The sequence below is a fragment of the Ambystoma mexicanum genome, chromosome 10 (assembly GCF_040938575.1).
Source record: "Ambystoma mexicanum isolate Mex_15411 chromosome 10, UKY_AmexF1_1, whole genome shotgun sequence".
Lineage (NCBI taxonomy): Eukaryota > Metazoa > Chordata > Amphibia > Caudata > Ambystomatidae > Ambystoma > Ambystoma mexicanum.
The window spans coordinates 1,061,828,852-1,061,853,855 of NC_090932.1; positions in this window are offsets into that span (position 1 = coordinate 1,061,828,852).

Consider the following 25,004-nt stretch of genomic DNA (forward strand, 5'->3'; position numbering starts at 1 on the left):
TCTACAATTACACTCACACACCCATCCTCAATATATCCACATACATTTCACAAATTTCACACCCACACTTTATTTTTTCCTAACAGACGGAATAGAATACCAACTGATCAGCAACGCTGTAGAAAAATAAAAATAAACAATTCAGCAGATAAGAAGAAAAGCAAGCCATATATTCATCCACCTCTAAAATTATGTATAGAAAACAATAAAACAAAATAGCAAGTAACCTCACTCAACAAAACAAAACCTGCAATCACTAACAAAAAGAACATCCCAATTTCCAAAAACTAAAAGTAAAAAAAGATGTAAAAACAAAAGTAGACCTACTAATGGAAACAGGTGTAGAAGCACATTATTTTCCACTATTCCTTCCTAGAGGAAAAGGAGGAAGAAATGATGAAAGATCCACACAAATTAATGCATAAGAATATCGCTATCTATAAAAGTATTCTGAAGACCCCTGATTCAGACAAAATGTAGAATACATTTTCCACCTCCTGTTTGGAAAGTGAACAAACAACTCCATGTAATGGAGTTGCACACACATTAAAATCAGTATCTCATTTTTTAAACATGTCCGCTACACAGCTGCTTCAAAAGATAAAAAACAAAAATTAAGTTTTGCTGTCAAGTATCACAAATCTCTTGGTAAACATGTGTGGTACGAAAGAATACTGATCCGATGTCACGCTCATGTACGTTGTAAGCTAAGGAACGTAGGCCAACCTATGTGGTTTGTTATATTAAGTTGTGCAGAGTATGCATGGGATGATTTGCACGACTTCTTACTATGAGAAACCAGAAGGGGTCTCACCCACTAGTCCCCAGACATCTGTCATCCGGGGGGCCAGGGCACAGCCATTGCTTCTGCATCCCGTTCCTGGGGGTGGACCAGTGCGTAAGGATCACCTGGGTGAGGGATTTACGTGGAGTAGGAGTGGGACACCAGATGGTGAGATGCTGTCATGGCCACTTGCCCAGGATCACAAGAGTGGCACCATCAAGTGGAGGGAGCAGGGGGCATCATGGTTCAGGCACAACCCTTTGGGACATTTATACATGGGGGGCATGGTTGGAAGCAGTCTTATCGCCTTTGGCGCCAGGCTCATGGAAGAACTTAAACAAGTCATTTTCATTATGGGCAGAAGTGCTTGGAATAGAACAGAACTCTTTTATTATGGACAAGAATACTCTCAAGAACTTCAATTGTGTGTAATTAGTCCGGGTGTGGCCTCCATCTGCATCTGCATGTGCAACTTCTAGGAGTGGCAGGGTGTGGCAAGCAGGACTGAGATAAGGGGTGTGGCCTTAAGAGCTCAGCTATAAAAGTAAGCCAACCCCAAGGTACATGCTTCGTGTTTTTCTGCACCTCCGTGCAGAGTCACGCTCACCGTCGCCCGGGATTCATCCTACCTGTAGAGATCCTGCCATCTACAGTCATACTTACCATCCGGAGGATGCTGCTCTCACCTGTACGCTTCTTTCTGGCACAGCGGCTCACCTGCAAACATCTCGCAGCGCAGGCATCTTCTTTCTGGCACAGCGGCTCACCTGCAAACATCTCAGAGCGCAGACATCTTCTTCCTGGCACCGCAGCTCAACTGCAAACATCTTGGAGTGCAGACATCTTCTTCCTGGCAACACTGCTCACCTGCAAACATCTTGAAATACTAGCAGCATCATCTGGGCACTGCGGCACTACGCACAACATAAAACTCAAAACATTGGGAGCAATAACATCAAGATATTGAGAGAAAGCATAAAGAGTGGAACAGACAAGAGACATTGAGAGCAAGCAGAAAGAGGGTAAAAGACAAGAGATATTGAGAGAAAGCAGAAAGAGGAGCTTAGTCTCAGCTGGACTGGACTATTACTCAGGAATCAGTGAAGGAACTCAATTCCATCAACAGGCGGCCCTGCCAGAAGTAGCAGGACTGAGAGCTTATCATTCACACTTACCAGGTGAGCCTTATGGACTGGTACATGCCCACTGAAATCGCACCTTCAGTCGAAGGGTTTGGGAGATACCATAGTCACCTATCAGTGCATTCACATTTTCCCATATCCACGCAGGAGCAGTGCCACCGATTGTCGCCGCCCGGAGTGGATCCGCAGGGGACGAAACCAGAAGGGGGTGATCTAACTCCAGGGAGGGCTGCAACTGTGCCCCAACGCCTCCGCAGAGACCAGGTGAGCATAACAGACATGGTATCACCTTCTCTGTAACATCTTTACCCCATCCAACCAGGTAGGATATTTAGAAACTGAAACCCCCTCCCCTTTCACAACACTAGCACTTTCTCATGGATAGCCCGCTATGAGAGAAAATTGATTAATACCTGGACCGTATACATGACATGTCCTAATACAATGGTCAGGCAGGGTCAGGGAATTACTAACCATCACGCACACCTGATTTCCATTACACTTCCCCACATGGACAAAAGGCAGAGCACAAGAGCACACTCTGAGTGAGGCAAAGCACACGAGGAAACAGCAGTTCGAAGATGGCAGTTTAACATGAGGAGAATGACGACAAAACAAATGGAGATCACAAGAAGGGAAGTGCCCTTGACCTTTTCGACAAGGAACCATTACTTTCACAAAGCCTCAAGATTAGAAATTGTAAGACCAGTGAAACAGGCTGAAGAATTATGCATTGTGTGTTGGAGGTACCCGGGGCCCTCCCGCATCGATAATCAAGGCGGGGAGCATTGCCTGCTGCTGTGGTACTGTCCTTGGTTCCAACAACAAAGCAGCGCCAATGAAATCAACATAGCCGGTGAGTTGGGGAGATCGATACCAATCTGGTCTGTGATAAAGGCAAGGTTGGAAGCGGCAACATTGTATGGTGGGTGTTGTAGCGAACAGTGAATGAAATGTATGTGATAACCAACACAAGTTAAATTGAACAAAAGATGAGCTATTGAACTTTGAAACCAAGATATTATACCTTTGACAGAGTGGTCCAGCACCGTGTGCATACTCATTTGAAGGTCTCTGTAAGGTATCCAACTGAGAGGTGGCAAAAGTGAAAGAGTGGGAAAGTATTGTGAATCGAAGTGGTCATGCAGCGGGTCAACCAAAATCCTGTGCACACTCGAAAGTCTTTGATGTTGATACTACCAAGAAAGTTGATGACAAACTAAATAAAATTGGTCTCAGCCCAAACGAGGGACATCAATTGAAAGCTTTGGGTTAAAGCAAGTTTATGTTAAAGTGAATTAAATCTGCCTGAGCCGGCGGAGGGAGACTGATTGAACTTTGTCTTAAAATGGATCTGAGCCCAGCTCAGGGGGATCCAGGGTGAACCTTGAATCACCCAAGAAAAAGCATACATGGAAATTCTTCAAGCATTGTGTTAAAGCGGAGCTGAGCTCAGCTGAGCGGGATCCAGGGTGAATAGCGAAGACCTGAGAAATTGTGGATTGAAATCCTAAGAGGAAAGGAACTTACTGTTTGGTTGTCGCATGAGACCTTCTGAAAGAAGAGACATGGACACAGAAGGCCCTGATGTTAATGTTTGAACTGCACCCTCGTGCTAGAGAAACCGGAGACTGTGCTAAGCTTGAGTGTGCCACCTTGTCCCGTGCTGAGAACGTGGGGAAGGGAGGCCCATGCTCTGAATATCCTGACATATAATTTTGTGAAGAGAGGCCAATGCACTGAAATCTTGACATATAATTTCTTTAACACTTCTTTCTTTTATATAATATCGTTTCCCTCATGGTTTGTATTTCGAGGTAAAGATTGGCAATAGGTTTACTAGTGTAGGCCCTTTTATTTTGACAAGACACAACTAGAACTGTGATATTGTTATTTGATGGTCGTCGCTCACTCCCAAATTTACATTTAGGATTAGATAAGCATTTTACACACCCTTTTTGATGCACAATAAACACCCTTGAACTGTGGTCACTTGTGTCTGTCTTACTGTTGATATTGATATTGATATTTTATTTGTATCACGCTCTTATCAAGGGTTTCAGAGCACAACAAGGCAAGGGAGGGGAACACGGGAGAACACAACAACGATCTTACTAGGTATAGTGATATAGAGAACGCGCAAGTGCAGGGGAGAGGGAAGGGGGAAGTGCATGGGGTAGAAGTGTAAAGTGATGATCAAAGTGGTAATGCAGCCAGCAAGTGGCAAGTGATAGGTTTAAGGCAACAGACAGGCAACAGACAGGGGGTGTTGATACCAAGGGCATGTATGTTTGGGGAAACCAGGTGTAAGGGTGCTGCGAGTAGTCTCAGAAATTATGTGTGACGTCTGTTATCACCTGCAGACAATGGAACTCTAGGCTGCCACTGCATAGTGTAACAAAAGCAGAATTAGGATTGTCCCATGCACATGCGCTGGTATTTGCAAAATAGATGTTATAGCATAACAGTACTGGTCCACATGCATGTATGGTAATATCAGTATTTATTCCATGGTGATCAGTAAACAGAAACTATGCCAAAATGTGTTTCAACCACATATGTCTTTTTCACAGCAAAATAATGAATCTCTCCATCAACTTCTTATACCGTTCTGTACTGGTCTAATCCCCTAAGGTGTGTGTGTATTGGGTTATCTGATGAGGTGCCATCCACTCAAAATAAGCCCTGTAGGAGTGCTAATATGGGCTCTGGAGCTGTTAATACAGCCCAAACTCCCTCTCCAAGTCAGGAAGACAAAGAGAACTTGAGACCTGAAAACATTGGATCATTGTAGAGCCTACAGTTGATGAGTATTGATGCCATAGTTCCGACCAAAAAGCCAAAGGTCTCAGACGTGGTGCTGGCATTGAAAAATAAATTAAACCGATCAAAAAGTGACCATACACCTTCAAACATGTTAGAGCCCTAAATGGATAAAAATATCTTGTGTCCTGATACAAAAAAGCCACGGGATGCACTTTAAGAACCTTCGTCCAAACCTGTTGTTTCAAAAACAGTGTCTTTCGGAATATTCAATGACTATAAGAAATCAACAACAAGCCAAACGGGCACAAATAAAAAAATGAAAGAGGTGACTAAATCCACGAAATCTAAGGGTGACAATGCACAGAAATCTAAGTCTAATCGCTCAAAGAAGTTCATTAGGAACTTAACCACACCTCCTCCAATTTTAATATTTTAATGACTGAAGCAGATCAGCATAACAGAACATGATACATGATAAAATACCTCTGAATAAAGGATTGGAAGTGAAAAAAACTGCAGACGAGTGTGGTAATGCACACAAAAGACTGAGAGTCGATGAAGATGAACAAGAAGATTTGGAATATTTTACTTCCGAAGACCTAGCACATATTTCATCCTATTCGATCGAGAACATCGATGACGAAAGCTCAATTTGTTCTTCTCCAGACGGCATGCGAAAAAACAGTCACATTCAAAATGCCTCGATATTAACTGTCCAAGAAATTGATGATGACTCTACACGACACAGAAAGTTTAAAGTTGCAAATAGAAACGTAGAAGTAAGATTTTTCAATGGCATTGCATCGCCCGCTCCCAAAATGGAAAGTATCACCACTATAATAAAAGCTGTGAAACTGCAGCGCCTGCACGAACCAAGAGGTTTGCTCTAAAATAAATCAAAACATACCACAACACAAATAAGAAATGTAGGCTTGACAATCCAACTCGAGAAGCAAGCCCCTAGAGATCAAATATCCTCAACAAAAAAGCTCCAATTTGAATACATCTTACATGACAAAAATGAAGTAAATTTAAATAGGAGGACTATAATGAAACTCCTCTACTGCGTGCCAGCTTTGCGGATGATCAAGACCAAAAATATTAAGATAGCAGAGTACAATGTCATAAAAATACTGTGACAGGGTACTCCTGCACATACATTCTCAATTAGTAGCAAACACCTTAAGAACAGCTAAGAACGAGCTACTAATATTTGGTTATGCTATAATTGATCACTCAGATTTTGATCCAAGAGTCTCAGAAAAACCTCAGCCTGCCATGTCATCGAGGAGCAGCAGACCATCTGATAATGATTCCAGACAATGGTTCCTCCAAGAAAGACATGAGAGAGGAAGCGAGAAAGGTGTAACAAACGCTGATAAAGAAATGAGGCCGGTTCGACCCACTGGAATGTTTGCTTGCCAAAAAACATTGGGAGAGTGTTCCCTGATCTCTTGGAACACCCGCGGGTATCATGCATTTATTATACGACAACAAGTTGAGCAAAGGCAAACATGATCTGATCTGCCTACAGGAAACCTGGTTGCAGGATGCGCCAGTGTGTGAAGGCTTCACTAGATTTCTAAATCCTGCAATGAATAACTTGATGGGACAACCTTTTTCTGGGCTTTTAACATTGGTGAAAAATGATGTAAACTGGAGGGTTTTGAGCTCTTCAAATCCCAATGCTTTTGTCCAAGGGACTTTCATGCAACATTTGGCCGACGAGAAAAATTGAAGCAAGCTGATCCTCTTGTTGAACATTTATTGGAATCCGACAAAAATCTCAGAAAAGAGGTTTTGAAAAGCGTAACTAAATTCATTGACGATTTCATGCTGGAACAAAATAATGCCATAATAATTGTATGCAGTGACATGAATTATTCATGGGTCGACACGAATGGGAACATCAAAATGACAAAATATGACTCGATCAATGATCGTTGGAAATGTTGGAGGCACCAACTTAGTAGTAGAAACTGTGAAATGCTGAATGGACAGACAGATGGCGATATCCCGGCGAGCCATACTTGGCACAGGGAGGACAGCCATAAAACACAAGACTATATATGGGCCTCAAGCGAGCTTACCCAAATAAATCATACATTTGAATATATTGAACAGTGATCATGATGCAGTAAATCTGACCTGGCAAATTGAAGAGTCCTCAATTGGTGACCAATACAGTCCATCATTGGAAATAAATCAAGGACTAAATCAGATAAGATTAGGACCAAAAGAGATCACTGAATTAAAAGCAAAAATAACAAAGATGTCTGATACAGGTGAGAATACAGCAAATTATAGTCCATTGTTACCTCAATTTAAAGCAACAAGAAGTGGATTTAAAGTAACTCACCAGAAACATAAATATCCATTTAGCAAGAAAATAGCAGACGAAAAAAAACAAATCCAGAAAGAGCTGAAGCTTCTCAAAGTCAGTCTTTCGAGGAACCTGTTTTAAGAAAGGAGAAAGCAGCGCCTACAGTGATATCGGAATTGCTTGCTCACGTTCTAACAACTGTGTGAACAAGAGCAGGCTGAAATTATGCTAAACAAGATATGTACTCAAAACAGCAGAGAAACGTGGTCAATTATAAATGCTGAATCGCTTACTCAGAAAGCCAACTTGATTGTAGGAGTTAATGCAACCGCATGGTTAAACATTTTCACAAAAGTCTTTAAAGCCCCCTCTCCATCTAAAGAGGTCCAAAACCCCAAACTGTCGGTCGAGTGGAATGTGGCCCAAAGGCAGGCTGACATAGAAGATGCCATTAACAAGTTGAAAAATGTGGGTGCAGCTGGCCCAGATGGCCTGTCAAATATAATGCTGAAGAAACATAAAGAGCATTGGGCTGTTTTCATAAATACCTTATTTGAGAAAATTGTCATAACAAGATCAATTCCTTCCTCTTGGAAATTGGCGGTATTTATGCCGATCTTTAAAAAGGGTGATCGAGTAGATCCCACAAACTCCCATTCGATTGCCTTTCTGGATGTAATTGGAAAAATATTTGCATCATTTTATCAAAAAACGATTAGCAAAAGGGACAATGGACGCAATATTATTGATGATAGGCAGTCTGGGTTTACAAAAGGAGTCGGAGTCAAGCTAAATCTAATATTTCTGAATCTGCCGAAATTAGACTCCTTCAAGAACAACAAAAACTTTTTCTGGCACTCATTGATCTCTGTCAAGCCTTTATGGAAAAAATTGGAAAAATGAATTGCCCCACAGAGTTGGTCCAAATCATTAAGCAACTTCACTCAGACACATCAATTTGGGGAAAAACGTAATGCTAAAGGTGACTTATGTGAGAAGATCCCCACAGAAAGAGGGGTTAAACAAGGCTGTCCTCTTTCAGCACTGATCTGTATTGCAGATCTGCCAGACACCCTATTGAACTGTAATTCCTTTCCACTGAAAATAAATGGGCATAAGATCAGCTGGGCAACATATACCGACGACATGGTTCTGGCATACTCCACACAATAAGTCCTACAGCGAATACTGGCAAAAATGGAGATCTACTGCACTCCAATGATATGAAAATCACTATAGAAAAATCAAAGGTCATTGATTTTGGGTCCAGTCTTGGTGTGAAAGGGAAAAACTCAAAATGGTACATTGCAGGAAAACAACTGGAGAGATTGGAAAACATCAGATATCTTGGGATCTTACTTAATAAATCAATAAGAAAGTGGCAGTGGACTGAAGATTTGAAGTCTAAAATGTGCAGCCTAAAATTACAAGGAGCAAAATTGCACTGTGACTTCGGTACATATATACATCATAATTCATATTCTTTCCTTTTCTTTCACTGTGCTTTCCAAACTTCTTAATTATGAAATCATGGCAGATTCAGCCATTCAGAGGCAGTCGAGCACTGATTTACTCAAAGATTGTAAACCAAGTTCATAACGAATTGGAGCAAGCGGCGCACGTTTTGGCAGCTGTAAAACTTTCTGTCAAAACTGCCCTTCTAATAGATCCCAGAAGGTGTTGTTGATATTAAGTCCAGCTTTGCTACTAAAAGTGATCGCAGCTACCACTTTCTGGCGGTAAAACAGAAGTATTGGTATGCATGTGAACTTGCCGAAGTCACAATGTAATTTTGCTTCCGGAAGAGCTTATGATGTGGCTAGGAAAACAGAGCTGGGGTCAGTGCAGGTGCAGTCCCGCTGATGTCATCAGCAACAACACCACGCTCAGTGACAAGCAAGGAACGTCTAATGTTGCAAAAGTGGGTAACACAAGGTCTTGGAATTCTGGGAGAATGAACCTGGAGACTGGAGAAAGATTATCTTATCTTAGATGATCACAGACTCATGCGTAAACATTTCCTAGAGCCTCTATTGTTGAGTTTTGTTGAACACTAGATTTTTTGGTTTCTTCCTTGGTGCAATCTGAGCTAATGCAACTTTGGTATCTAGACGGGGTTCTGGTACACCTGTCTCCTTCTCTGCCAACATTGTTAGTACAGAAGTAGTTGGAGTCTTAGTAGGAGACAGAACTACAAAGGATCTCTCCGCAGGTGCCTGTCCCGTTTCCTTCAGTTACATGTTATTGTTACCACTTGTGCTTGACACCGGCACTATTAGGAGCGTCCTAAGTGCTTCTAAAATCACCAAATTCGCTCTAGAAAGAACCGGAAACACTGAAACACTTCAGCTGCACTCTGCTGTCGCTCTGCTGGTTAGCATGGTCTTTCAATGATACTCTCCTCCTCCTCGCAATAGTCAGACTTCAGGGTAGCAAACCACACCAAAACACTCCAACTGAACTACGCTCTCTGCACTCAGGCTGGGGCTGTGCAGTAGGTCAGACTACAGCTGCTTTTATTAACAGGGTGCAATGAGAGCAAAGCATGTGGATTTTAGAAAGGATGGGGCAGATTTTCAAAACCTTTTGCGACCGAAGCGATGAGATGTGCCTGTTTGTAATAGGCACAAAGGGATGCACAATGCATCAAAGAGAACTTTACGACTCAACCACTGCTGTACCACTTGCATTTCGATCCCTCAAACAAGGATAACAATGTTTTGATTTTCTTTTGACCATTCCACAGTGGGTGAAATACGCTGTCAGCACACATGTGTGTGCTGGGAGGCTGTCACACATTAGTGTCAGGAGTGTGTCACCAACATTATTGAATGCCAGGGGGTGGGCAGCACATCATTTGCACTGTCCGTCTCCCCTGAAAGATGCACTTGCACATCTCATCACTTGTGCTCAAAAACCTAGAGCCCTAATCCCAAAGACAGCTGAATATGTATTTAGTATTTTTTATTTATTTATTTATATTGCGCACCTAACCCGGGGGTTGCGAGGCGCATCAAGTGCATCGCTCGCCTTTGCACATTTGTGCAAATGAAGGCAAACTGCTGTGCATTTCAAAGTGGATCCCAAATCCACAAATGGAATGCTCTTTGGAATGTGCAGAAAATAGTTACATTACCCTGCACCTATTTGGAATATGGGAAAGGGGATGCAAAATGCTGATACACTTTCATTTCTATCCCTCACATAACAATGTTGTAATACGCACCCAGTATCTACATGTGTGCTGGGAGCCTGTTATACATTAGTGGTAGGAGTGTGCCCCAGAAACAAATGTATGTAAGAGGGATGGCCAGTGCATTATTTGGGCTGCCGCTCTTCTCCTTCTAAATGCACAGGTCGACTTTGTGAATGAGATGATCTGTGCGTTTCAAAATGAACGCATAATGCATCTGCATTTCTTTTTTCTCCTGCATTCATTTGTATGTCTCTATTGTAACATTTCTATAGCCACCAGTAACAGTGAATTCTAGGAGAGTGATCTAGCATCCCAGAGGTCAGCATTGCCCAAGAGCTGCATTAAAGTTGACCCGAACCATCACATACTAGTATCTATACGAGCGTCTTGAGCTCTGGTTCAAAGGTTGCTAGCCATTTCGAGCCTGAGCCCCAAATTGCTGGAATCTTTTGAGCCGAGTTGAACCCACTTTTCTTCGCAAGGCTTGAATCGTTTTTGAGCCGGTTCGCCCATCCCCACAAAACCCAAAAATCCCAAATGCTTTTGCACATGTTTTTTAAATGGTGAGTCAGATAAGGAACTTCACAGAACAAACACAAGACAAAGTCAAATTACACTAACATGGTATTAAATGTGAAAAATGCATACATATGCTCTCAAAGGATCCAGCATACCCCCATGTGAATCAGCTCTGCTCCTCCCTCTTATATCCGAGCATCGTATAACCCACAGAGAGCCGGTCCTTTTATCATCCCCAAAAAAACCTCCCCAGGGAATGGAGGGTATTGCTTGGTCTGCTACATTATTGCGGGATGGGCTCACCTTTGTATGCTCTGCACAACAAAACATTTTCATGGTTTCATGCTCCATTTTCAACTGTTTGTTGTCCCGGCGAGTACTCCAATTATTGCTGACAATATAAGGGTCACTCTGTGGGGCGGTCCCCACCACCCTTGCTACTCAAACATGTTCTAATTAATCAGTCTTTATTTCTCGCCTCACTCTCCATGCTTTACCGTACGAGATCACCTTCCTCCCCCACCATTCCCCGGCCCATTAGTGTTCTCAGTCCATTCATGTACCCTGTTCATAACATTGAGCCGCCCCGCCGTTATTTGCTTGAGTTGTTCCCTTTCTTGTCAGGCTTTTCCTATCTTAATGAAAAAATGCTCTGTGAAGATTTCCCTGGATATTTGTCTCCAATTCAATACTTTACTCCTGCTTTGTTTCAACAATAATGCGTGGTAATCACGTGAGGCGGGAACATACGAAGAGCTGAAGGATCTCATGCAATCAACAGCTTGAGATGACTTGAATTCGATCAAGTCCCACATGGGAGGGGTGAAACAGATGTATGCAGAGCAGTCATTATGCACCTCACAGGCCCATTGTTTAGCCAGGCGGCGCACGTATGCTGCATAGGAAAGAAGGCGCAGCACATCTCATCTCCTACTGTTAGAACATGTGTTGTCATCAGGGATCTTATTAGCAGGGGCTCTCGTGGTACTGAAATCCAGTAACCTGAATTGTCAGAATAAATGCTGCCTGACACCTCTGCAGGCCCCTCTTGATTCTGCTCTGAGGTTCGATAAATCTCGCAGAGCCGCATGTTATCTACATCTCGTTAGGGTGTTAGGAAATGGCTTGGGTCAAACACTTCATTTGCCACTTACCCAAGAAAAGGGTATTTTCTTGAACTAAACCCCGCTTTCACAACTGAATTAATTTCATTGTCTGTTCTCTTATTTTTTCCCAAGTAATCACCCCATCGATTGTCAAAAACGTACTAATCTTCATTACATTTTATTATTCTAGAGAGCAAGATTGCATTTCAGGGACGTACGACGTATTGCGCATGATTTGAAAAAGCTTTTTACAATGGCGCACACCCATTGAAAAACACTTTGGAGCTCATGATTCATTGGGGCGTAACATTAATGGATGGCATAAAAAAACCTTGAGTAAGGCTTTTAAACCTTGCATTAACGTCACACCCCATTTTCATTCCTCTGATTCGTGAATAGGAGGGGTGGAATGCAACTTGTTTTTCCACAGCCCACTTCCTCTCCCCCATACAAATGCCCCAGCATTTGCACCGGAATGCATTTCAAAACCAGCACAAATGCTAGGGACATCTATGGAGCCCCCTCTCCTGCTTTATGTGTCAGCATAAAGCAGGCAGACTCCATAGTGATCCATGGCAGGCAGCATTTACAATTGCAATTAAATGCTGCCTTTCATGTAAGTATAGTAGGCTGTGTTTACTCATTTGCATGACGCAGTTTAAATATCCAGGGAAAAGGTGCTCTACACGCATGTACACTGCCTTTTGCCCTGCAAATGTGCACTATGCCAGGCAAATGACCAACTTTTGGTGGTGGGGAGCTAACTGCGTTTATGTCTAAACGCAACAGCTCCCCGCTGCCAAATTCTGCCCAGGATGAAAATGAGCTCCTTCGTAAATCGGGCCCATAGACTGCTAGGGAAATAGATTTTTTACAAGCGATCTCTGTTTAGAGGTGATTCTGATATTATCATTGTACTGCCTTTTAAATGGCACTTCAACGATTTAATTAAACATAATCCACATGACTGCTTATCCTATGATCATTTTGTGGAACTGAAGTAAGTCATTTGAAAAGGTATATACGTTCTATGAAGACGACAGTTCTTTACATCAATGCACGATTGCCAACATGTCCGCTTCGTCGTAAATGCAACTTTTGTATGTGATTTGTTTTTATCAACAAAGAACCTAAAAAAAGGCTAAGAAAAAAGGAGCGTGTACGCTGAAAACTAGAAAAAAAATATACGTTGGGTTTCACTACATGCTGTGCAAAGACAAATATCTATTAAAAAAAAAACATGTTTTCTAATGAAAAGACCTCCACAGGGTAGGCACTGGTGGTAAAACCTGGATCCAAAATCGCTTCAAAGTACACTTTGCAGTGGGAAATTGGGTGGCTGGGAATCATTAAAATGAAGATGGCTTGGACGTACAATAGACATAGTAGGAGTTCTACTGTGGCACAATCTGCAAGAGCCTTACATGGTGTTGATAGTGTGATGTAATACTTCAGTAGGGTCAAGAACCACAATATGGTATTTATTTTTGCTTTACTTATGTTCTTAGTTTGCAATATGTTTCTACATATGCTATTGGTTCTGGAAATTATAGCACTGTAAGGATACCAGTGTTAAGATTCCTTTTTTACTTATTGCCTGATAATAACAATCATTGTTACTGTCTGCAGGATAACACCACCCAATACAAGAGCAGTCAGAGCTGACCAATGGTGTCCTCTGGTGGGAAGTTCCTGACAATGGAGCTCTCTACGTACCTTGCTCTATGCTCATTAAGCAGACGGCCTGTCATGGTGGCATGCCACATGGGAATATTGCAAAGCCCTCGACTCTGCTGCTGCTGCTGCTGCTGCTGCTGCTGCTTTAACTCATTTGGAATTTCAGTTCGGGCGGAGCAAGTGCCAAACATTTAAATAATAGACACAGCTACAAGCTAGATTTACTTGTGCACGATGCAGCATGACACTACAGTTCAGTCCAAACACTCCCCAGCGCCGTAACCAATATGTCACACTGGAGGACCAACATATACATATTTGCCAGGCATACAGGCAGGCATACAGCATGGGTCTCATGATGGCCCTGTAACATAAAGAGGCACATGGTCATGCAAGGACTCACTGCAGCTGCATGGGCAGACGTGCACATCATCGATGGAGTGGACACACTGCCTCCATGACAGGACTACTTACCTGGTATACATTCAGATTCACAATCACACAGAAATTGTCATTCCAAATGACACACCTGCCTTGGCCATGTGGAGGTTCATGCTCCACCTCATTCCATCCAGCACAACTTACATAAGCACTAACTATGCACACATAAGAAAATGGACAAGAGTTGTTGATGGCACACAAAGTATATTCAAAAGCACATCACAGTGTGGTAAGCAATGCAGAAAAAAGGTGCACACGAACATGGCTAGGGAATACATGAAGGAAAGGGTGTGTGCAGGTAAGTGGTACATGTACAGTGAAGATGCAATCCACAGAGTGACCCAGGGTTGCAAGTGGGCAACATAAACTGGTAGAATAATAAACAATATACTAGCCACAATGGGCAGGGAGAGTGAAAAGGGGTTGACACAATAGGGACAATGAAAAACGTTTACTGGTCTCCTTCTGACCCTTCATATTCACTGTCCACCATCACCTCAACCTCCTCTTCCTTCGCCTTGCATTATAGGGAATACTGGCTTGGCGGGATGGAGGAAAAAGCTAAGGAGATGCGCACTGTGTGTCCCTGTAGGTCATCCCTGGGTGTAGGAGGAGTTGAAGTGTCTGAGAGTGTAGAGGACCAGTGAGGCGACGGGTCTATCTATGTCAGCAACAGATGTTGTTGAATGACACTGACCACATCCTTGATCACCCTCAATTCCGCTCTGCCCACCCACAATTCTGCTCTTATCTCTGCAACCTCCTTCCTCAATGCCCTCTCTTCCTGGAAAATGTCACTCCCTTGCTTCCTGCACCTCCCTTGCCACCTCCTGATGCCCTGCCGGACCTCCAGCAACTGTTCATTGTAGTCCACACCGCCAACTCCAGGAGTGGGGACCTGAGCCATGGTGACATTTGGCTGGTACCCTGAAAGTGCATTGGCAGCAGTCACTGGGGCAGGTCCGGTTGACTCCATAGATGGGTCATATGCACCCAGCACAGATGGTCCGGGTAGCACAATGGGCTTAGTGGGCTCCTCCCCTGCAGGTGTCACAGAAATCGGACATGCCCCATGCAGGATGGCAGGAGTGGTACACTTACTGGACACTTGTTCTTAACCAAGCTCCAGTAGGGGGGCAAGTGTCATGGGGAACAAGGGTGTAAGACAGTCCAGGAAGGGGAGCTACCCTCAGCCAGCTGTATGGGTGACACACAGACATGGGTGGGGGACAGGTGGAACAGAAATCACAGGTGTCACAGCAGACATGGCTACAGTACTCCATAGGGGAGCTACATGTCCCAGCATGCCATGGCTGATGCCACTCCTATGACTCATCATGCCACACTGGGCCCCCATCTCTGAAAAATCCACTTCAACCATACTTCTCCTTGTGTTCGTCCTATGGGTGGGTGAAAGCTCTGACACATGGCCGCGGTCCTGGTCCATGGGGTCACTAGCAATGCAGGCTGCAAGAGAGGAGAAAGGGACGCATGAGACAAGAAACACACAAAGGAATGTACAGCACATAGATGGGGTGCACAAATAATGTCTACATGAGCATCAGACACCAGGCCCATATTCACATGCACGCACCAAGCCAATACTACCCTGCATTTGGTAATGAGAGAGCATGCATGTGGCACAGGCACTTGGGGAACCACAGGCATGTCATGATATTCAACAACAGGCTGTAGTGGGTGAAAAAGCAGAGGACACCTTTCGAGCATATGCAGGTGACTATTGATCCGCAGGAGCCTTTGGTAGTCCTACAGGCAAATCCGGCGTAGGGCATGGAGTTCCAGGGACCTTTTTCGGGGACACAGCATGGGCCAGGATGGTTCATATGGGCCTAACTCCAGCAACTTCTGTGCCTAATGCCAGTGACCTGAGTGAGGTTGAACTGCTCCAGCTCCTTGGTATAGCGCTGGTAGATCTCAGGCACACTGATGTGACTTTCGATATTGGCCAGGACTTTTGGCCAGTGCTGCCACCTTGGTGTGCAGTGAGCTGCGACTGGTGAGGTGCCCATATTCAGTAAGCACCTCTGACCCCAGAACCTCCACCACCTTCTGGTTGAAGTTAGAGTTTCGAATTCCAGGAGTGGACAGGAGGAGCTGTCCCCGGAAGGTGAAGAATTGTCGGGTGGTGTTGTGGGGTTGGGCGGTAGGTGGCAACTGCATGGTGGGAGCAGTCATTGCAGGCAGTGATGGAGGGACTCCTTCCCCACTGGGGTACTCCACAGGTGCCATGTGGCTGGAGGTCCCCATCCTCCCCCTCTTCCTCATCTGGAGTCAGGGGAGGCTGTGCGTGTGAGAACCAACTCTGTCCTTGGCTGGGGCAGTAGGGAGGTTGCACACAACAGATAAACCAATGATGGTGAGCCTGGTGGTGCCCTGCTCACTCATGGTGCACCCTCCTAACGGATGCTTCTTGGGTAGAGGTGCCTGCATCCACCTTGGTGGGCTGACTGCCTCTGCTCCTCATGACCCTCCCGCACAGGCCAGATAATCCCATCTGTCTTAGCCTGTGTTAGCCCTGCCTACACAGCGTTTCCTGGTCCTTTCCATGTCAGCTGTTGACCATGTGTACTGTCACCATCAGCCTTTATGCAACAAGGGTGGTCTAAGGCTGCTTGGCATGCACACTGCTGCCATGGTGCCAGACTGAGCTGAACGTTACACCATGATATGATATGATATGACATTTATAACGCGCCTATACACAAGTGTTTCAAGGCACGACGAGGCAAAAGAGGGGGAACAGAAGGATGACAGACAACAATCTTACTAGGCCAGGTGTCATTCAGACCGTGCAAGTGCAAGGGAAGGGGGAAATGAAAGTGTGGGGGGGAGAGGGGAAAGTGCAGTACATGGGATAATAAAATAACATAACAAGATAAATAAAAGAGAGAAAAACAAAGATGTTCCCAGTCTCACTGCGCCAAGAAATTATAATTAGTTGTTTGTGCAAAGAAAAGCCTTTATTGTTTGTGCGAAGAGAAGCCTGACACGTGTTTCAAGCTGTGTACAGTTTTTCATCAGAGGCTTAAATTGCATAGTACATCATTTCCATACAAATTGGGTAAAGTTAAAAATAAAACATACACACGATTGTTTTGTGCAAAGAATTGTTACATAAAGAACATAGGCACAAGTTGTGAGCAAGCAGTCCAGGGCGCGATGCAACCACAAAAAATATAACACATGTACATCACATGTAGGAAGAGTAAAAAAGTAGAAATTAAGTTACCACAAATTAACCAATTTCATTCGTAGTAGTCCGTTGACAGACAAACAAAAAAAGAAGAAAAAGAAACATGATTTTAGAAACAAAAGTTGGCCATAGCAGCGCAATCAAGTTCCACTTAGTAAGCTAAGTCTTAAATCAAAGACTGTAATGTATTCCAAAAATAAGTACCTTAGGTTGCAGCAATAAGAACTCCACATTTAGAGTAGGACAATGCCAGATACAGTTCTGTAGGCAGATAGATTAAGTAATTACTGGAAAGCCAATTGCAGAAAAATATTACGTAAGTTACCAAAACAAACCATAATGCTGTCAATAAAATCAATAAAAACATACCTCAAAATGCCCCGCAGTTGCGGAAAGCTAATTTAGCCAAAGAAACCAGGAAAAGAAAATAAATCTAAAATTAGTATTCAAAAAACCACCAAAGTACCCTTTAGATTAACTCCAATTAACTTGTGATTCAAAAGGACTGTGGAAAATTCCTGACTGGTTAACCAAAAAAGCCAATTAAATGTTAAAACTACAACATGGGGAGAGCAAAATAAACAGACCTACCTCAATGACCGCTTGTTTCAGTCTACTCGTGTTACCATTGCACAATGCACGAAAGAAAGATAGGACTAAATATACTGGAATGCAGTATAGCACAATGCATGGCCTTCCAAGTAAGACAAACAGAGGCAAAAAGGATCGCCATGTTGGGTGAACTAAACACCCCTTTAGAAAAGCCTAACTTAGTTAAACCGGTCCATAAACCCAAATTAGCCAAAAAATAAAAAGGAGAATTTAGCAAACAATGTTTTGTTGATGAAATGTATTTTTTGTTTTTTGTTTAAATTTATTTATTTATTTATATATATATAAATATAAATATAAAAAAATGTTTTTTTTGTTTTTTTTTTAGAGACACAATTAATTTAAAAGTAACAAGCCACCGCTAGTCATGAATAATTGAAGTGGTATTTAAATAAACCAACAATTCCAATGCACTAAAAAAGTGTGGGGCCTGAGTGCGCTGCTACTGAACAACATTACAAATAAAGGCACATTGCACAGTAATAATACACGTGGAACAAGAATATAATTACAGGAGGGGCTCCCCCAAGAGGATAATTAAAGGCACTTGTCAACCCCAACAGAGGAAATATGAATTATAAAAATATGGCAAACTCATGATCTGAATTAAGTCCTTCAGAAACAGTGCGATATTTACAAATTAATTTGGCCTCCAATTGTCGTAATTTTAGTGTAAGGTTACCACCCCGTGGGGGCAATGACACTTTGCACAGCCCCACAAAACGAATGTCATTTATGCAGTCCATTTGATGAGATTTTTGCCAAGGATAGGCAAGGGGGTATTTAGCATCTTGGCTCCCAATGGAAGCCAGATGTTCACAAATTCTAATTTTTAGTGGGCGAGTAGTGCTCCCTATATATTTCAGGCCACAGGTGCATATAATGCAATACACTACAAACTTAGAATTGCAATTGATGAAAGACTTGATTTCATGATTACCTCGTAGCCCAAAAGAGACTGCAGATGTTTCAAATGTAAAGTTGCACATATTACAAACACCACATTTATGAAAGCCAAGGACTCTGTCGGAATTGAGCCAAGTCTTGGGTATAGATAAGGGGCTCATAAATGATGGACTCAATACATTTTTAAGGGATGTACCTTTGCTGTAAGTCACACTGACATTAGTGTCCAACCAATTTGAGATGTCTTTGTCGAGATGTAAGAAGTGCCAATGTTTACTTAAAATAGCATGTATTTTGTGACTATCAGAGTTATAACTTGTGATGAACCTGATATTTTCAGAGTTTAATGATTTAGACCGAGTTTTCAGCACCAATAGATCCGCTCTCTTAACCTGACGTACTGTGGCTGATGCTTGTTCGACACACTTCTTATGGTAACCTCTATTCAAAAACCGGGATTTGATAAGAGTACATTCTTGATCATAATCCACGGATTGGTAGCAATTTCTCTTAGCACGAATGAATTCCCCTTTGGGAATATTCGCAATGACATGTTTTTTATGGCATGATTCTGCATGTAACGTGGCATTCACTGAGGTCGATTTGCGAAAGGTTTTGGTAATTAGGCCGTTAGGGGTTAGTTCTATGGAAAGGTCCAAAAAGTCAATGTGAGATTGACTAAAGGTTGAGGTAAATTGTAATCCCCAATCATTATCATTTAAACAGGATACAAATTCAACAAGAAGATCTTTTGTACCAGTCCACACTAAAATAACATCATCAATATAACGTTTCCACAAATAAATAAAAGGTGAATACATGGATTTAGAAAACACACATGTGTGCTCGAAACAATGCATAAAAGCATTTGCCAGTGCAGGTGCAAAGCTTGCACCCATAGCTATGCCAATCAATTGCTTAAAGTACATCTGATTGAAAATAATAACATTGTTTTGCAAAGTAAATAATAATAATTCCTTGACCATTTCTAGATGTTCAAAATAAGAAGCAGAAAATGTTTGAAACAAAAAATCAACACTTTGTAATGCTTTATGGTGAGCTATTGACATGTACAGAGCTTTGACATCTAAGGTAACCTACCAACAGTCTTGGTTAAATCTGAGGTGATCTAACATTTCCAAAATGTGCATGGTATCTCTAATAAATGTTGGGGTCCGCAATACCTCTGGTAGTAAAAATGAATTAATGTAGATGGATATTGGCTCAAGTACCCCACCGCCTCCACTAACTATCGGTCTCCCCTCAGGTATATCTGAGAAAGCCTTATGGATTTTCGGAAGAAAATATACAGTGGGCATGATGGGCACGTCAACTGTGAGGAAATTCCTTTCAACATCAGTTAAACAACCTAAGTCATGCCATTTCCAAATAAGTGCATTAGCCATTTCATGAATAGAATGTAGAGGATTGTGCGGAATGACTAAGTAACAACCTGACGAATATAAGTGATGCATACCCATGGCAATGTAGTCACACCTATTCATTATGACCACATTGCCACCTTTCTCAGCCTCTTTAATAATCAAATCTTTGTTACGAGACAAATGATAGATTGCAACTTTTTCAAGTTTATTCAAATTACAATTCACTTTAAATGTGCGTCCAGGAATAGAGTCTTCCAAATGATGAATATCATTTAACAACGCCTGATAAAATGTATCAATAATATTATCAGGCGGAAGTGTTGGTGAAAATTTAGATTTCCTGGACAGTTCCTTAATACACACATTTTGCTGTACAATATCAAGTTCTTTAAGAACATCTATAACGCTAGTAGAGGTATTGGATATTGCATCATCCAAAGTCATGAGTACATGGGTGGTAAATGGAGTGTGAAGAGAAATGGGAGACGGGATAGGTGTCGGTGGCGTAGGTTTATAAGTCCGTACTTGTGTAGCAAAAAATTTCTTCAGTTTAAGTTTCCGAATGTCTTACTTGGAAGGCCATGCATTGTGCTATACTGCATTCCAGTATATTTAGTCCTACCTTTCTTTCGTGCATTGTGCAATGGTAACACGAGTAGATTGAAACAAGCGGTCATTGAGGTAGGTTTGTTTATTTTGCTCTCACCATGTTGTAGTTTTAACTTTTAATTGGCTTTTTTGGTTAACCAGTCAGGAATTGTCCACAGTCCTTTTGAATCACAAGTTAATTGCAGTTAATCTAAAGGGTACTTTGGTGGTTTTTTTGAATACTAATTTGAGATTTATTTTCTTTTCCTGGTTTCTTTGGCGAAATTAGCTTTCCGCAACTGCGAGTCATTTTGAGGTATGTTTTTATTGATTTTATTGACATCATTACGGTTTGTTTTGGTAATTTACGTAATATTTTTCTGCAATTGGCTTTCCAGTAATTACTTAATCTATCTGCCTACAGAACTGTATCTGGCATTGTCCTACTCTAAATGTGGAGTTCTTATTGCTGCAACCTAAGGTACTTATTTTTGGAATACATTACAGTCTTTGATTTAAGACTTAGCTTACTAAGTGGAACTTGATTGCGCTGCTATGGCCAACTTTTGTTTCTAAAATCATGTTTCTTTTTCTTCTTTTTTTGTTTGTCTGTCAACGGACTACTACGAATGAAATTGGTTAATTTGTGGTAACTTAATTTCTACTTTTTTACTCTTCCTACATGTGATGTACATGTGTTATATTTTTTGTGGTTGCATCGCGCCCTGGACTGCTTGCTCACAACTTGTGCCTATGTTCTTTATGTAACAATTCTTTGCACAAAACAATCATGTGTATGTTTTATTTTTAACTTTACCCAATTTGTATGGAAATGATGTACTATGCAATTTAAGCCTCTGATGAAAATCTGTACACAGTTTGAAACACGTGTCAGGCTTCTCTTTGCACAAACAATAAAGGCTTTTCTTTGCACAAACAACTAATTATAATTTCTTGGCGCAGTGAGACTGGGAACATCTTTGTTTTTCTTCAACTATTCCTGTGGATGTGTAATGGCAGTACACCCACACCGCCCAGATACCCGCAGCCTTGATGTTTATTTTCTTAATCACTGTATAAGCGCTGTGGACTTGTGACATTTTCTGCCATAACTTTGTTCTTGTCATTTTCAAGTCACTATACCCAGCAGCTGTATTATGGCTGAAGCAGCTGAATATTTACTCACTCGAGATGATGACATTAAAGCATTATTTGCCCCTCGGGGCTCAACTCTGAATCCTTTCAAAAGAATGGACACTGCTAAAACAGACCTTAGATCCTTATTTTTTAAACTAGAAAAACTAAGTATCAAGGAGATTAACATATTTTGGGAGAAAACAACTTTGGCTCATTATTTACACGAACAAAAAATCCCCAGGAGACTCAGAATCCTAATTTTACCGGATTTTGAGGATCCCCTAGACACTGATCTTCTATCAGAATGGGAAACTAATTTAACCTCAGTTCTAATAAAATGTTGGAGCTCTTAGTAGCACATGCTACTCGGGTACATTCCCGCATCGTTATTGAAATTGACAGAATTAAGGAACAGATCAACTCATTTGAGGCTCCCAGCTCAACCATTAACAAAAACTTTAGGACACTCTATGAAATTTTGCGGAAGCATCAAGATGAGGTCAAACTCCGCAAATCTAGGAAATTTTCCAGGGATGATAAAGATTATAGAGACAATAGAATTTACACATATCAAGCCAAATATGATGAGGTCTCGAGATCTCGCTCTAGCAGTCTGGCGTCTACTCCAGACAGTTCTGAGATTGATAATGATTCTGAAACAGTCCCTCCTCGCACATCTAATGTTTCACTTACTGACCCTACCTCATCTGTTACACTCGATAATTCTGAAGAGGATTCAGTAGAGCCAGAAATTGTGCCATCAGGTCCATCGCCTTTTTTGGAACAACTCAGGCGCTACAAAAAAGGCAACAGAATAGCCGCAGCAAAAAAAGTTTGTTTCCAGACCCCACTATCCGCAAATATTGCAACCCTAGGCATACCACACGGGGCACAAGGGGCGGCAGGCCCAGGCAGCGGACCCGTACCACCGTCCCGAAGACTAACCAAGGCCATGTCACAGAAACAATTTCCCAATCAGAATCTGTAAATCTTATTACCAATTTAAGTACATATCAGCTCTCTTCAGCTGAAATATCTGTGGTGAACAAGGGACTCTCTTTTGTCCCCACAGTTATGAATAACTTCGTAGACATCCAAATTGATTTGTTCAAGTTTATTCGGAAACTTAAACTGAAGAAATTTTTTGCTACACAAGTACAGACTTATAAACCTACGCCACCGACACCTATCCCGTCTCCCATTTCTCTTCAAACTCTATTTACCACCCATGTACTCATGACTTTGGATGATGCAATATCCAATACCTCTACTAGCGTTACAGATGTTCTTAAAGAACTTGATATTGTACAGCAAACTGTGTGTATTAAGGAACTGTCCAGGAAATCTAAATTTTCACCAACACTTCTGCCTGATAATATTATTGATACATTTTATCAGGTGGTGTTAAAGGATATTCATCATTTGGAAGACTCTATTCCTGGACACACATTTAAAGTGAATTGTAATTTGAATAAACTTGAAAAAGTTGTAATCTATCATTTGTCTCGTAACGAAGATTTGATTATTAAAGAGGCTGACAAAGGTGGCAATGTGGTCATAATGAATAGGTGTGACTACATTGCCATGGGTATGCATCACTTATATTCGGCAGGTTGTTACTTAATCATTCCGCACAATCCTCTACATTCTATTCATGAAATGGCTAATGCACTTATTTTGAAATGGCATAAATTAGGTTGTTTAACTGATGTTGAAAGGAATTTCCTCACAGTTGATGGGCCCATCATGCCCACTGTATATTTTCTTCCGAAAATCCATAAGGCTTTCTCAGATATACCTGAGGGGAGACCGATAGTTAGTGGAGCCGGTGGGGTACTTGAGCCAATATCCATCTACATTAATGAATTTTTACTACCAGAGGTATTGCGGACCCCAACATTTATTAGAGATACCATGCACATTTTAGAAATTTTAGATCACCTCAAATTTAACCAAGACTGTTGGTAGGTTACTTAGATGTCAAAGGTCTGTACACGTCAATAGCTCACCACAAAGCATTACAAAGTGTTGATTTTTTGTTTCGAGAATTTTCTGCTTCTTATTTTGAGCATCTAGAAATGGTCAAGGAATTATTATTTTTGACTTTGCAAAACAATGTTTTTGTTTTCAATCAGATGTACTTTAAGCAATTGATTGGTATAGCCATGGGTGCAAGCTTTGCACCTGCACTGGTGAATGCTTTTATGCATTGTTTCGAGCACACATGTGTGTTTTCTAAATCCATGTATTCACCTTTTATTTATTTGTGGAAACGTTATATCGATGATGTTATTTTAGTGTGGACTGGTACAAACGATCTTCGTGTTGAATTTGTATCCTGTTTAAATGATAATGATTGGGGATTACAAGTTACCTCAACCTTTAGTCAATCTCACATTGACTTTTTGGACCTTTCCATAGAACTAACCCCTAATGGCCTAATTACCAAAACCTTTCGCAAATCGACCTCAGTGAATGCCACGTTACATGCAGAATCATGCCATAAAAACATGTCATTGCCAATATTCCCAAAGGGGAATTAATTCGTGCTAAGAGAAATTGCTCCCAATCAGTGGATTATGATCAAGAATGTGCTCTTATCAAATCCAGGTTTTTAAATAGAGGTTACCATAAGAAGTGTGTCGAACAAGCATCAGCCACAGTACGTCAGGTTAAGAGCGGATCTATTGGTGCCGAAAACTCGGTCTAAATCATTTAAACTCTGAAAATATCAGGTTTATCACAAGATATAACTCTGATAGTCACAAAATACATGCTATTTTAAGTAAACATTGGCACTTGTTACATCTCGACAAAGACATCTCAAATTGGTTGGACACTAATGTCAGTGTGACTTACAGCAAAGGTACATCCCTTAAAAATGTATTGAGTCCATCATTTATGAGCCCCTTATCTATACCCAAGACTTGGCTCAATTCCGCCAGAGTCATTGGCTTTCATAAATGTGATGTTTGTAATAATTGCAACTTTACTTTTGAAACATCCGCAGTCTCTTTTGGGCTACGAGGTAATCATGAAATCAAGTCTTTCATCACTCCAATTCTAAGTTTGTAGTGTATTGCATTATATGCACCTTTGGCCTGAAATATGTAGGGAGCACTATTCGCCCACTTAAAATTAGAATTCGTGAACATCTGGCTTCCATTGGGAGCCAAGATGCTAAATACCCCCATTGCCTATCATTGGC